This window comes from Rhinopithecus roxellana, chromosome 4 (assembly GCF_007565055.1).
Source record: "Rhinopithecus roxellana isolate Shanxi Qingling chromosome 4, ASM756505v1, whole genome shotgun sequence".
Classification (NCBI taxonomy): domain Eukaryota; kingdom Metazoa; phylum Chordata; class Mammalia; order Primates; family Cercopithecidae; genus Rhinopithecus; species Rhinopithecus roxellana.
This window is the reverse complement of record NC_044552.1, coordinates 154,946,437-154,959,215: the sequence shown is the minus strand read 5'-3', so window position 1 is coordinate 154,959,215 and position 12,779 is coordinate 154,946,437. Positions and strand designations below refer to the sequence as shown.

The following is a 12,779-nucleotide window of genomic DNA, read 5'->3' as shown; positions in this document are numbered from 1 at the left end:
AATGGTTGAGTCTCTTGGCTTTGCACTCCTGCCAAGTTTGGTTTGTGACTAGGAAAATAAGCAAACAAGTCATAAGGATATGGGGGGAGGGTAGCTATAATGCAGTGTTTACTCTCTTCCTCTTCCTCAATAATTCAGTCCAGAATCACCAAGTGGAGCTGAGCACAGTCAGCATCCACCTGCAGTGGCAGAGAGAGCCATTGTGGTCCAGAGAGGGGCTTCAGGGCCTAAGAAGAGTGAAAAAGACATTTACGTGGTTGGGAGGCACTGCCAATGGCCCTGCAAGTGGGATCAGAATACCAGAGTGACCAGAAAGGCATCTGCACTGGGATGAAGAAGGAGTACAGAGTAGTGGGATATTGCTTACATACAGGGGTAGAGCAAATGAGTAAATATGAAAAAGATAATGGGAGCCAAGAGAGTTAAAAATATGAAAAGATAGAAAATTTGAAAGTACTCTGGGGTACTGGATTACTGTTGAGATACTGGCATAAACTCATGATTTTCATTATAGATAAAGGTAGCTGTGGAAATGAGCATGGTTGTATCTACGTGTATGTGTGTACAGCTCTGTTCACTGTGAGGGCCTGGGAGCACTGGCACCAAAAGCAATGAGCACATCTGGTACCTGGATTTTGGTTTCTAAGTACCATTCTCCCTAAAAAGGAGCCAATGCTACTTGGAGAAATGGCCAGTTCTGGAACTAAGGCAGGAAAAGTCCAAGATGATCCTGGAACAGAGCCATGTCAAAAAGAAAGAAAATGCTTAAAGAGCAAAGGGGACATGTGCAGGGGACACAGATGCTGGCTCAAAAGGATTGCCCAATTGCCAAGTCAGGGACCCTTTGAGCTTCAAAATAAATGATAGTAAAACGGACTATAACCCACAGACTACATTAGGAATTCATGACTCCATATTAATATAAATGAATAAATGAATAAAAGTTTGATGAAACATTATAATTTACCATTATTTCATATTATCTCCCAACAAAGTACATATTAATTATAAAGGGAAGAAGAGTAACTTTACTATGGAAACTGAAAATCTTAATTGAAGGATCAAGGTTAACATGGCCATGAAATGGAGAAGTTAAAAGCATGTAGCAGCTGATGGAGCACAGTGGGATATATCTGCCAAAAATGCAAAACCTGACTCTAATCATTAGGAAGTATCAGACAAACCCCAATTGAGGGATGTTCAATTTTTAAAAAACAAAACTGCCCTGTAACCTTTAAAATGTCTAGGGCATGAAAGTCAAGGAAAAAAAAAAAAAAAAAACTGAAGAACTGTTTTAGACAGGAGAATAAAGAGACATCACAAATAATGCAACATGTGATTCTAGACTGATCTTTTTGCTATCAAGGATGTTATTGGGACAACTGGCATTATCTGAATGAGTTGGGGATAAAATGGTAGTAATATACCGGTGTTTGTTGCATTTCAGTGCTTGTGTTACGATTATGTAGGAGAATGTCCTTGTTTGTAGGGAATATACACTGAACTATTTAGGGTCTTTTTGGTGATAAATGAGGTTTAGTATCTTTTCATGTGATTATTGGCCATTTGTACTTTTTTTTATGAAGCGTCTATGCATATTCTTTACCCATTTTCCTATTGTTTTGGTTATTTTCTTTCTCATTGATTGGTATTAGTTATTTGTAAATTAAGGAAATTAGCCCTTTGTCAGTTACAGGTATTACAAATACCCCTGCTTAAAGTTTACAAATAAATCCATTGATCTTTTCCTCAAGGACAGTAAGGGATTTTGCTTAGTTCTGTTTTTACATTTTAATTATTTGCTCTCTCTGAAATTTACATTGGTTTGAATAATGAAATAAAGATCTAGCTGTACATTTTTAAAAATGATTAGTCAATTGCCCCAACACCATATAAAAAGTAGCCTCTCTTTTTCCCACCTTTGAAACACAACCTTTATCACAATCTAAATTCTACTTTATTTTGATCTAATTTTAGACTCGATTCTGTTCTTAACTATTTCTTCTCCCGGGCCAACCAAACGCTTTTCATTATTCAGTAACATGCTTCAGTAGAGTATTGTCCAATAGAACCTTCTACAATGATGAAAATGTTCTCTGTTTACTCCATCCAGTGTAGTAGCTACTATCACATTGAGCCTGGAGATGTGGCTAGTGTGACTGAGGACCTGAATTTTTCATTTTATAAATTTCTAATTAATTTAAACTTAAATTTCAAATAGCCACGTGACTAGTGGCTACCATATTGGACAGCAGAGTTTTATTATCCTACTGGGGAGTTTCTACCCATTCTTTCCACAGTTTTCCAAGATATTCTCACACGTTTATTTTTCCTTATTTTTCCTTCTCATAAGAAATCTAGATTTTCTGGTTTTCCAGAAAAGGTCACATTGAATTTACAGAACACTTCAGGTACAATTGTTATATTTTTAAAGTATGACATCATTAAGCCTTCTTTTAAGTCTCTCAGTAGAGTTTTAAAGTTTTCTTTATATAAATTTATACATCATCTTTTAAATCCATTCATAGATATTTTATCTTTCGTTTTTTTATTTTTTGTTTTGTTTTGTTCATTTGCTGTTGTAAATGGTGTACTTATTTCAATGTCTTTTACTATATTTTCTCACTGATAATTATTTAGATATAGTGCAGCTATGTAGGTATATTTTGTAATCTTTTGGGTAATTCTCTTTATATTTTCAGGTTGTTAATCATAGAATCTGCAAATAGTAATAATAATTCTTCCTTCCAGTAATCAAACTTTCTATTTATTTCTCATTTAACACCATTGACTGCCATTTCAGTGGCAGTTTTAAATAGTTGGAGCAATCGTTAAGATCCTTGTCTTGTTCCATACTTTGATAGGTATGTTTTAGCATTTTATCCTTAAGCCTCATGCTGGCTTTAAAAAAAAAATCTGTCAATTCTTGCCTTACCATTGATTTTTAACATCAGAAATGAATGTTGACATTTATTAACATGCCTCTTGTCCTACCTCCTATGTAAGTTATATAATTTACCTCCGCTAACATACTACTACTATGTATTAATTTGACCCATTTGTAATTTTTTTTTATCTACCCATGTATTCAGGAAATAAATGCCACTCAGTCATGGCATATTTTTTTGTACAATGTACTGCTAAATTTCTTTAGTAATTATGTAAAGATGTTTGTAATATTCAAGATAATGATCTATTTTAGAACTATTCTATCAACTTTCAGTGTCAGTGGTATGCCGTCATTATTTAAAAGAATTTTGGAGGATTCTTTCCATAATAGTTGAAATAGGCTTAAATAGAGAAATAACATTCCATGGAAAGTTGAATTCATTTACTTCTAATGCCATCTTGGTATGCCATATTTTTATGTTAATTCAGTAATAGCTTTAATAACATGCATTGTTATATTGTTCTGTTTTCTGTCTCTTCTGGAGTCAATTTAGTAGATTCCATTCTCCTTGACTAGGTTGATCCTGATGTCATTAATCTAATGCCAAATTTAGAAAGAGGATGTTTTAGGGAAATATGATGATTTTATTTTTAGTTATGTTGCATTTAAGATGCTTATGGGACATCGAGGTAGAAACAGCCAATAAACAAATAGAATATAGGTCTCAGAGCTATTTATGAGCAATCTGGGCTGGAAAGACAGCCACATGCATGACTGTGGTGGTTAATGAGATCACCCAAGGACAACATAAAGCAATGAAGAGTAATGGCCCCTGGTGGAACCCTGGAAACCCCAACATTTAACCGGGTAGGAAGAGGAAAAGGCTTGAGAATGACAGGAGAGACAGAAAAGTCAAGAATAAGAGATCAAAATGTCCCAGTGCTTCAGTGCTTGGATTTATTGTTTGGGAGATCAACAGTGGCCTCAGCAAAAACAATTTCCAGCAAGTGTTTGAGACAAAGCCTGCTTTTGGGTGACTGTAAAGCACACTGAAGGTCAGGAACCACAGCAGTAAGTGTAGGGTGTGCTTCTCAGAAGCCTGGCTGGGAAGAGAAGGATCCATGAGTCTTAAGTAATTTTAGAGATCATTTTTCAATTGAACACATGAAATATAGACTTTTCCCTCTTTTCTGTGTCCAGAGGAGTTTCACGTGAGAAGGAAAGTTTTTCTTGTGTCGTCTAATAGAGAGCTGGCCATTGTAAAGAGGATCTGGGGAACAGCTGCCTTTCCATGTGCCTTGAGGGATCTGGGACACCAGGGTGATGTGGAGATGTGAAAGGGGGACCATAAAGCAGTGTCTGTCCCCACTGGAGCCAGCACCAAGGGCAAGGGCTGGAAACCGAGGGCCTTGCACATCACCAAGGAAACCAAAGTGGGGGAACTTAGACAAAAACCTGGGGGAGGATGGACAGAAGACAGTAATGAAACCATCGATTCACATGCTGCTCTCAAGAGAAAAGAGGAAAAAAAAATGAAGAGGAACACAAACTGAAGGCAGGATTTTTAGGGAAATATTTACAAATGCTTGAAAACTGTAATTAATATAAAGCAAGAATAGCTGATAAATAGAATATCTAAAATGCAAATGAGAGCTTAATGGCTTAAAAAATCAAGTTAAGTCTGACTACTTCACCTAGCCCTCAATAAACACCATGCATCTGCCTTTCAGTGCACCCAGCCCCCGTACACACACGCGTGTGCATACATATGCACATGCACACACAATGCAGAGATACAACTTTATCATAGTGTGAAATGCTGTCGTGTTTGACAACATTGCTATATTTTCCCCCAATTTGCTGTCCAATTTATTTTAATTATTAATATTCAGGAAACCCTCTTCCAAGAACAAAACCGCCTATTATATAAGGTTCTGCTGTCATTAACTATCTCTGCAACTTGACAATATTCAATGTGCTTGCTTTCAACTTGCATTGTCTAATTAAATCCTTCAATAATCCATATAAAAGCAATGATCATTTATACTTGCTGTATCTACAGAATTACATTCTCCATGAGGAACTTTGAAATACCCGCAAGCATTTCACCAGCACGATCTTTGCAAGTGAATTCTTCCCAATTCTCATTCAGAACTTCTGTTGAGTCCTAATAGGACTGGGGTCTGGGAACAAGTGTGAAAGACTCTGGGATGGGCGGAACCAGGCTTGGCGATAGAGGCTTAGCCTGACTAAATGAGGCCTGGGAATGTACCACTCCCCCCAGAAGCTAGGGGTGCAGCCCGATTATTGTAGGTATGATGACCAAAGGCTAAAACAAGCTCCTGGCAAGCACCAAGGGAAAGCTCAGACTGAGGAAACTCACTCGCAACAGGAGCTCAGCCCCAATAGAGCAGGCAATAGGCTAGAGCAGGCAATAGGCAGGTCTAGGAGTACGCCAGTCCGCAGACGGGAAGGCCGGGGTTCCAGGGGAAGCCCAGTCACAGATACAAAGCCCATGTCCAGGCAGCCAGCTCAGGAGGGGAGGAGGCGCATCTGCTCATTTGAAACCTTTGATCATGATTCTCAAATAGGCAACCATCTTTCTACATACCCCTAGGAAGGCGTCCCCAGGTAGGGGTCTCCACTCCCCAGGCCATGGACTGGCACTGGTTAGTGGTCTGTTAGGAAACAGCTGCACAGCAGGAAGTGAGCAGTGGGCAGGTGAGCAAAGCTTCATTTCATCTGTATTTAGGGTTGCTCTCATTGCTCGCTTTACTGCCTGAGCTCCGCCTCCTGTCAGATCAGCAGCAGCATTAGACTCTCACAATGTGAGTGCGAACTGTGTTGTGAACTGTGCATCTCAGGGATCCGGGTTGTGTGCACCTTATGAGAATCTAATGCCTGATGATCTGTCACTGTTTCCCATCACCCCATCGCAGACGGGAGCATCTAGTTGCAGAAAGACAAGCTTAGGGCCCCCACTGATTTTACATTATGGTGAGGTGTATCATTATTTCATTATGTATTACCATGTAATGATTATAGAAATAAAGTGCACAATGAACGTAATGCACTTGAACCGTGAAATCTTCCCCCACACTGGACTGTGGAAAAATTGTTTTCCATGAAACTGGTCCCTGGTGCCAAAAAGGCTGGGGCCCCTGCCCTAGGGAATTCATATTTGCAGTCTTAGGGGTGTTTTATTCTTCATTCTTTGTGAATAAATTAGTTTCCTCTTTTTCCAAAGAAAATGGGAACTATCACATGAAGACTAGCACGTCTTCCCACTGAGAATGTTTATCAACTGACCTCTCTGTCCTCATCTCACTTTCCCTCCTCATGTGATGGGTACGGCAATGTCTGTGCAGTTATCTAAAGCCAGCCCCTGTGGCTGTACTGAATTCCATCCTCTCTTATCTACCCGAGAAGTTAATTTCTGTAATTATTCCACTTTCTACTGCAATTTTCATGCTAGAAAGAAATCCGTTTTTGCCCCCACATCCCCTTATGAGCATTGCCTCTTCTCTGCTTCTCTCTTCAACAGAACTCCTTCCAAGGGCTGTCAGTGCTTTCCGTGTCCACGTCCTCAACACTGACCCTGTCCCCTCTGCAACCCACTCCAGTTATCTTCTGTCTCCTTCTCTCCACTGAAATGCCTCATGTCAAGGACCCCAGCAGCCTCGCTGTTGCCAAACCCAAGGTTCTGTTCTTTGTCCTCATCTTACTCAAACTCCCAGCAACACTCACCCCAACCATCTGCTCTGATAACAGCCTTGTCCACCTGCTCCTCCAGCTCCTCCCAGCTCACAGGACATTCCTCCATCTCCTGGGCTGGCTCCCCCTCCTCCCTCTGCAACAGGGGCAGGACTCCAGCCATTCTCTTCTCCAACTGCACTCTCTCAACATGTATATATATAGTCCAGTGGCTCTCAACAGGGGACAGTTTTGCCCTGAAGGGGTCATTTGACAATGTCTGAAGACACTTTTGTGAGGAGATGCTGCAGGCATTCGTGTCTGGAGGCCTGGGATGCGGCCAAACATCCTCCAACGCACAGGACAGCCCCCGCTGTGCTTACTCCGCAAGGAAGGTCCACAGTGCCTGTTCTGTCCAGCAACCCTGTTCTAGTCCATGGTTTTAAGCCATTTTATACACAGATAACAGAGTCACAGGTTGATACGCCCAGCTCTACCCACCTTTCTAATTTGTATGTCCCACCACCACCGCCTCACTATTCCTATTTGAATGTCTAAACAGGTGCTTTAGAATTAACCTCTGACACAGCTCTTCATTTTCCTCCAAAGTCCACTCTTTCTTGGCCATTTCCATCTCAGCCAATACCACCAGTTATATAGACCAAAACCCTAAAAGTCCATCTTTATTCTTCTCTAATCCTTATAAGACACAGCCCATCCAGCAGCAAAGCTCATTGGCTCTGCCCTCTTAACCCACCTTAAAGCTGAGCATGTCTCATGGTATCCAGAATGTGGATTCCCAAGCCTTCACTGTCTCTGGGTTGAACTTCTGCGTTTGTCTTCTAGTTCTTCTCCTTGCGTCTATTCTTAAAGCCTGAAAATCTGCTTTCTATGCAAAAGAGTTATCTTTCCAATACATTAATTCCATCATGCCATTCTCTTGCTTAAATACCTCCCAATGGTTTCTCATTGAGCTGAGAGTAAAATCCTCCTCCCCACTAAATAAATCAAGTTGTTCAGGTGAGCTGACCAAATGACAGAACACTGTAAAGTATTTTTTAAACTTTTATTATAGATTACGGTGGAAATTGAAAAGTCAAGAAAATTAACCCAGTATAAAAAAAATTTGAGCATGTAACTATATTTATGAGAAGCAGGTTGGAATTCTCAGGGACAGCTTGTGGAAATGAAGATCCCCCGTGGTCCATTGCAACCAACCGTGTTCCTGACAATGTTGTGAGGGTGTGTGAGATGGGAACGTGCATCCAAAGAAGGATGTGTGAGGCCGAGGTGGGTGGATCACCCGAGGTCAGGCGTTCGAAACCGGCCTGGCCAACATGGTGAAACCCCATCTCTACTAAAAGTACAAAATGTAGCCGGGTGTGGTGGCAAGTGCCTGTAGTCCCAGCTACTTGGGAGCCTGAGGCAGGAGAATCGCTTGAACCCAGAAGGCGGAGGTTGCAGTGAGCTGAGATCGCGCCACCGCACTCCAGCCTGGGCAACAGAGTGAGACCTTGTCTCAGTTTAGAAAAAAAAAAAAGTGAACAAAAGCATTGCACAGAAAACACTTTTATACAAGTTCACAAATAACGAGGATGGGGTGGAATCAATGGCCATCCTAAAAGAGCTGAAGCATTTGCTCAATCTGCCCAAGAAAGAAAAATCAAGAGATTTGAACCAAGAAATAATGTAGATTCTGCAGAACCCGATATTGACATCAGATAAAGAAACAGTTATAAATATTAACATATATAAATTACTGGGTCCAAACTGCCTCCATCCCAAGTAATTAAGAGAATTGACTACAACATTTCAAATGTTACTTTTGAAAAATCATGTAGAGTTGTAGTAATATCAGAATGCCGTAGAGAAAGTTAATGATTACGGAACTCAAAAAGGAAAAGGAAATGAGACTGTAATATTGTGATTATTTAACTTAGTGTACAGATTGATCTTGCCTTAAATAATTACCAATTAACTTCTACTAAAAAATGTAGTAGGTATAATATGTGTATAGCATACACAGGGAAAAAGAAGTAAAATAAAAGAACATTGGCTGGGCGCGGTGGCTCGTGCCTGTAATACCAGTACTTTGAGGGGCCGAGGCAGGTGAATCACCTGAGGTCAGGAGTTTGAGACCAGCTCGGTCAATGTGGTGAAACCCTGTCTCTACTAAAAATACAAAAATTAGCCAAGCATGGTGGCAGGCACCTGTAATCCCAGCTACTTGGGAGGCTGAGGCAGGAGAATTGCTTGAACGTGGGAGGCGGAGGTTGCAGTAAGCCAAGATTGCGCCATTGCACTCTAGCCTGGGCAACAACAGCAAAACTCCATCTCAAAAATGAAAAATAAAAAATAAAAGAATATTAAGGATAAACTAAAACACTGAGAATAAAAATGTGTGTGTTCCATTGAGAAAACATTTTGAGCTCTGCACACAATGGGAAAGCAGAAGAAGGATGGAGGTGGTAGAAGCCTGCATTCTAGTGAGGGAGCTAAACGACTCAACTGTAATGCACAGGAAAAAGTAAACGCTATAAAAGAAGAAGCCTAAATCTCATCTTGAATTTTAATCTCCATAATCCCCACATGTCTAGGGAGAGACCTGGTGGGAGGTGATTGGATCACGAGAGTGGTTACCCTCATGCGGTTCTCATAGTGAGTGAATTCTCATGAGATCTGATGGCTTTATAAGGGGCTCTTCCCCCTTAGTTCCTCACTCACTCTCTCTCACCTGCCACCATGTAAGGTGTATCTCTTCCACTTCTGCCATGACTGTAAGTTTCCTGAGGCCTTCCCAGACATGCAGAACTGTAAGTGAGTATTTTATACATTACCCAGTCTCTGGTAGTATCTTTTTAGCAGTGTGAGAATGAACTAATACGGCAAGTGTTTGTGAGGATGTGGAAAAAGGGAACCCTTGCACACTGTTAGAGGGAGTGTAAGTTAGTACAGCCATTATGGAAAACAGTATGGAGCTTCCTCAAAACATTAGAAATAGAGATACTGTATAATCCAGCAATCCCACTTCTGGGTGTATAGATCCAAAGGAAATTAAATCAGTATGTTGAAGAGATATCTGTACTTTCATTTTCATTGCAGCATTATTCACAGTAGCCAAGACATGGAATCAACTTCAGTGTCCATCAATGGATGAATGGATAAAGAAAATGTGGTACATATACACAATGGAATACTATTCAGCCTTTAAAAAGAAGGAAATTGGCTGGGCACAGTGGCTCATGCCTATAATCCTAGCACTTTGAGAGACTGAGGCAGGAGGATCACTTGAGTGCAGGAGTTTCAGACCAGCCTGGGCAACACGGCAAGACCCTGTCTCTACCAAATAAATAAATAAATAATGAAAAAAAGGAAATCCTCTCATTTTCAACAACATGGATGAACCTGGAGGACATTATGCTAAGTGAAATATACCAGTCACATAAACACAAATACTGCATGATCTCACTCATATGTAGAATCTAAAGTCAAATTCATAGAAGCAGAGAGTAGAACGGTGTTTAGCAGGAGCCTGGGGAAGGAAAGTGGATAGGGAGACGTTGGTCAAAAGGCACAAAGTTTTGATGAGACAGGATGAATGAGTTCTGGAGATCCACTGCAGTATGGTGACGCTGGAAATAATAATGTATATTTGAAAATTGCTAAGGGAGTAGGTCTTAAATGTTCTCACCACAAAAACATGAGAAGCATGTGAAGTGATGGATATGCTAATAAGCTTGATTTAATCATCCCACAGGGTATAGCGTACGTGTGTCAAAACATCACACTGCACACTATAAATATATGTAGTTTTTATTTGTCAGTTAGGCATTAATAACGCTGGAGGCAGGAAGAAAGAGGAAGAAACAGGGCTGGGCAGGAGAGGTTAGACTGCCTGGAGGAGGTCCCAGGTAATCTCCACTTGAGGCCGAGGAGCTGGGGCTTTGTGCCCATATATTAGCCAGCCCATGCAGGCTGCTGGAGGAAGGGGGTAACCTTGAGAAAGCTGCTACTGTCTGAGGTGGAGGGCAATTCCCAGGATGAGACCCAGCCATCAGTGGCTCACATCCCAGTGCCTGGGAAGAACCTGTTCTGTAGGAGGGTTGGGGCAGCACTCAGCAGCAGCCTCCACAGTGACCCATGATGTAGGGAAGGATAAATTCCAAAAATGTTTGAAAGTGTTTGCATCATTGATGTCTATTTTAATTAAAAGAGCCAATGGGATTAAAAATCATGGTAAGCTGATCCTTTGTAGCTCATAAGCGTGATGAGTAGAATTTCACACTCACTTGTGAGACGTGCCTCCCTCAAACCTTATAAATGATGATGGTACCTTAAAAAAAATCACGGTCAACCACATAAGATTCCATGTGAATTTTTGTGGCATGTAAAAACATGACTTCCTGCCTGTATTAGGCCATTCTTGCATTGCTATAAGGAAATACCTGAGGCTGGATAATTTTTAAGAGATTCAATTGACTCACAGTTCTGCAGGCTGTACAGGAAGCATTGTGCTGGCATCTGCTTCTCGAGAAGCCCCGGGAAGCTTCTCCTCATGATAGAGGGCAAAGTAGGAGCACGCACATCACATGACGAAAGCAGGAACAAGAGGGAGGTGAAGGGTGAGGTGCCACACACTTAACAACCAGATCTCACCAGTACTCACTCACTAGGGCAGGGACGGCACCAAGCCATGAGGCATCCACCCCATGACCAAAGCACACTGCCCACCATGCCTCGCCTCCAACACTGGGGATTCCATTTCAACCCAACATTCAAGTGTGATCAAATATTCAAACTACATCACTGCTGTTCTAATGAGTTAGAAGTTGAAGATGCACCAATATATGTAACGGAAAGATAACGAGAGGACTGTAAGCCATTCCCATGGGTGTGCCGTCCCTCACGAAGGAGCAGAGCCAGCAGCCTACCCATCATTACGGGACTTGCACTGAGCTAGGTCAGCAGTAGCAGAAACAGCTTTATACTGATGGGGACTACAAAGCTTTAACACCCAGGGCCACCAAACATTCACCCTTACACCCAGACCCTCATACACATTTGCGAGACTGGACAAGATGGGTCCGCCTGTTCCTGGCCATTGAGACGAATTGCCCTCCCTGTGGCAAGAATGAAACCCACAACTTGGGTGTTATTAGCGCAACCTCTCATCAAATTGACACCACCAGCCATAGATGACGATATTAAGAAAATAAGGCAGATGCAGCTAAGCTGATAAGATATGGCCAAGTTGGAAAAACTAATTTCAGCTTAGAAAAACAGCACACTAATGAAGCTTTTAAAAATTAGCTTTTGACTAAAGCTCATACAGGGAGGCAGTGTTGGTGAAAAACCACAGTAAACATCAAAACAAGCATGAGTTGAGAGTCTGGAAATGTAACCAGAAGGTTATTGTTTTTAAATATACAGAGAAGACACACATATTTGTTTCCTGCTTATTATATATATATATATATATATATATATATATATATATATATATATATGAAAACAAGAAAATTTTTTTTTTCAATCTACCACTAATCAGTGTGACAAAAATCCATGACCCTCTGGGAATCTGACCAGCTCTCCAGGCAATGTATTCTTCAAGTGAGAGCAAGTTGAAGTACTTCTGGTATCGGAAGATGCAGTCAGAGTCCCTGAGCCCAGAGGGTGTTCTTAATCTATGCCTGAAAATGATTGAAATGGACACCAGTGGAGGCAGATAAGCTTCAGAAATGTTTAAGAAGGCAAAAAAGAAAAAAAAAAAAATGAAAAAGTAAACCTAGATGAGTACCTGGCACACAGCGGAGGCCCAACATGCACTGGATTAATTCGTTAATTCATTCAAAATTATGCTGGCAATCAGTTTGTGACAAATAGATTAAGACAGTGCACCAATGCCCTGCCATTAGGGTATGAATAGTAAACCACCTTTATACCAAATAATTTCTTTTTATGGAAAAAGTACAGTCAATTTTTTTTTTAACTTTTGGCAATACTGCAGAAGTAAAGGAACCACAGTGAACGAACATGATTATTTTTATAACATTTCGCAAAGTAAAAGTTTCAGCTGAAAATAAAAAAAAACCTTTATACATTGGAATAAATGCAGACTGGAGTAATTCTGTAGCACAGTGACCAACATTTGGACACATCCCGTAAGTCTTTAAGGTCACGGAATGAGTCTAGTTAT

The 12,779-nt window shown here is 40.8% G+C and overlaps 1 protein-coding gene and 1 pseudogene across 1 annotated transcript in view; both read left to right on the top strand.

The window, feature by feature from the left end:
- Positions 1 to 12,779, top strand: part of PACRG (parkin coregulated) — a 578,382-nt gene that overhangs the window by 479,130 nt on the left and 86,473 nt on the right. The window lies entirely within an intron of this gene.
- Positions 10,828 to 10,923, top strand: LOC115897222 (annotated as a pseudogene).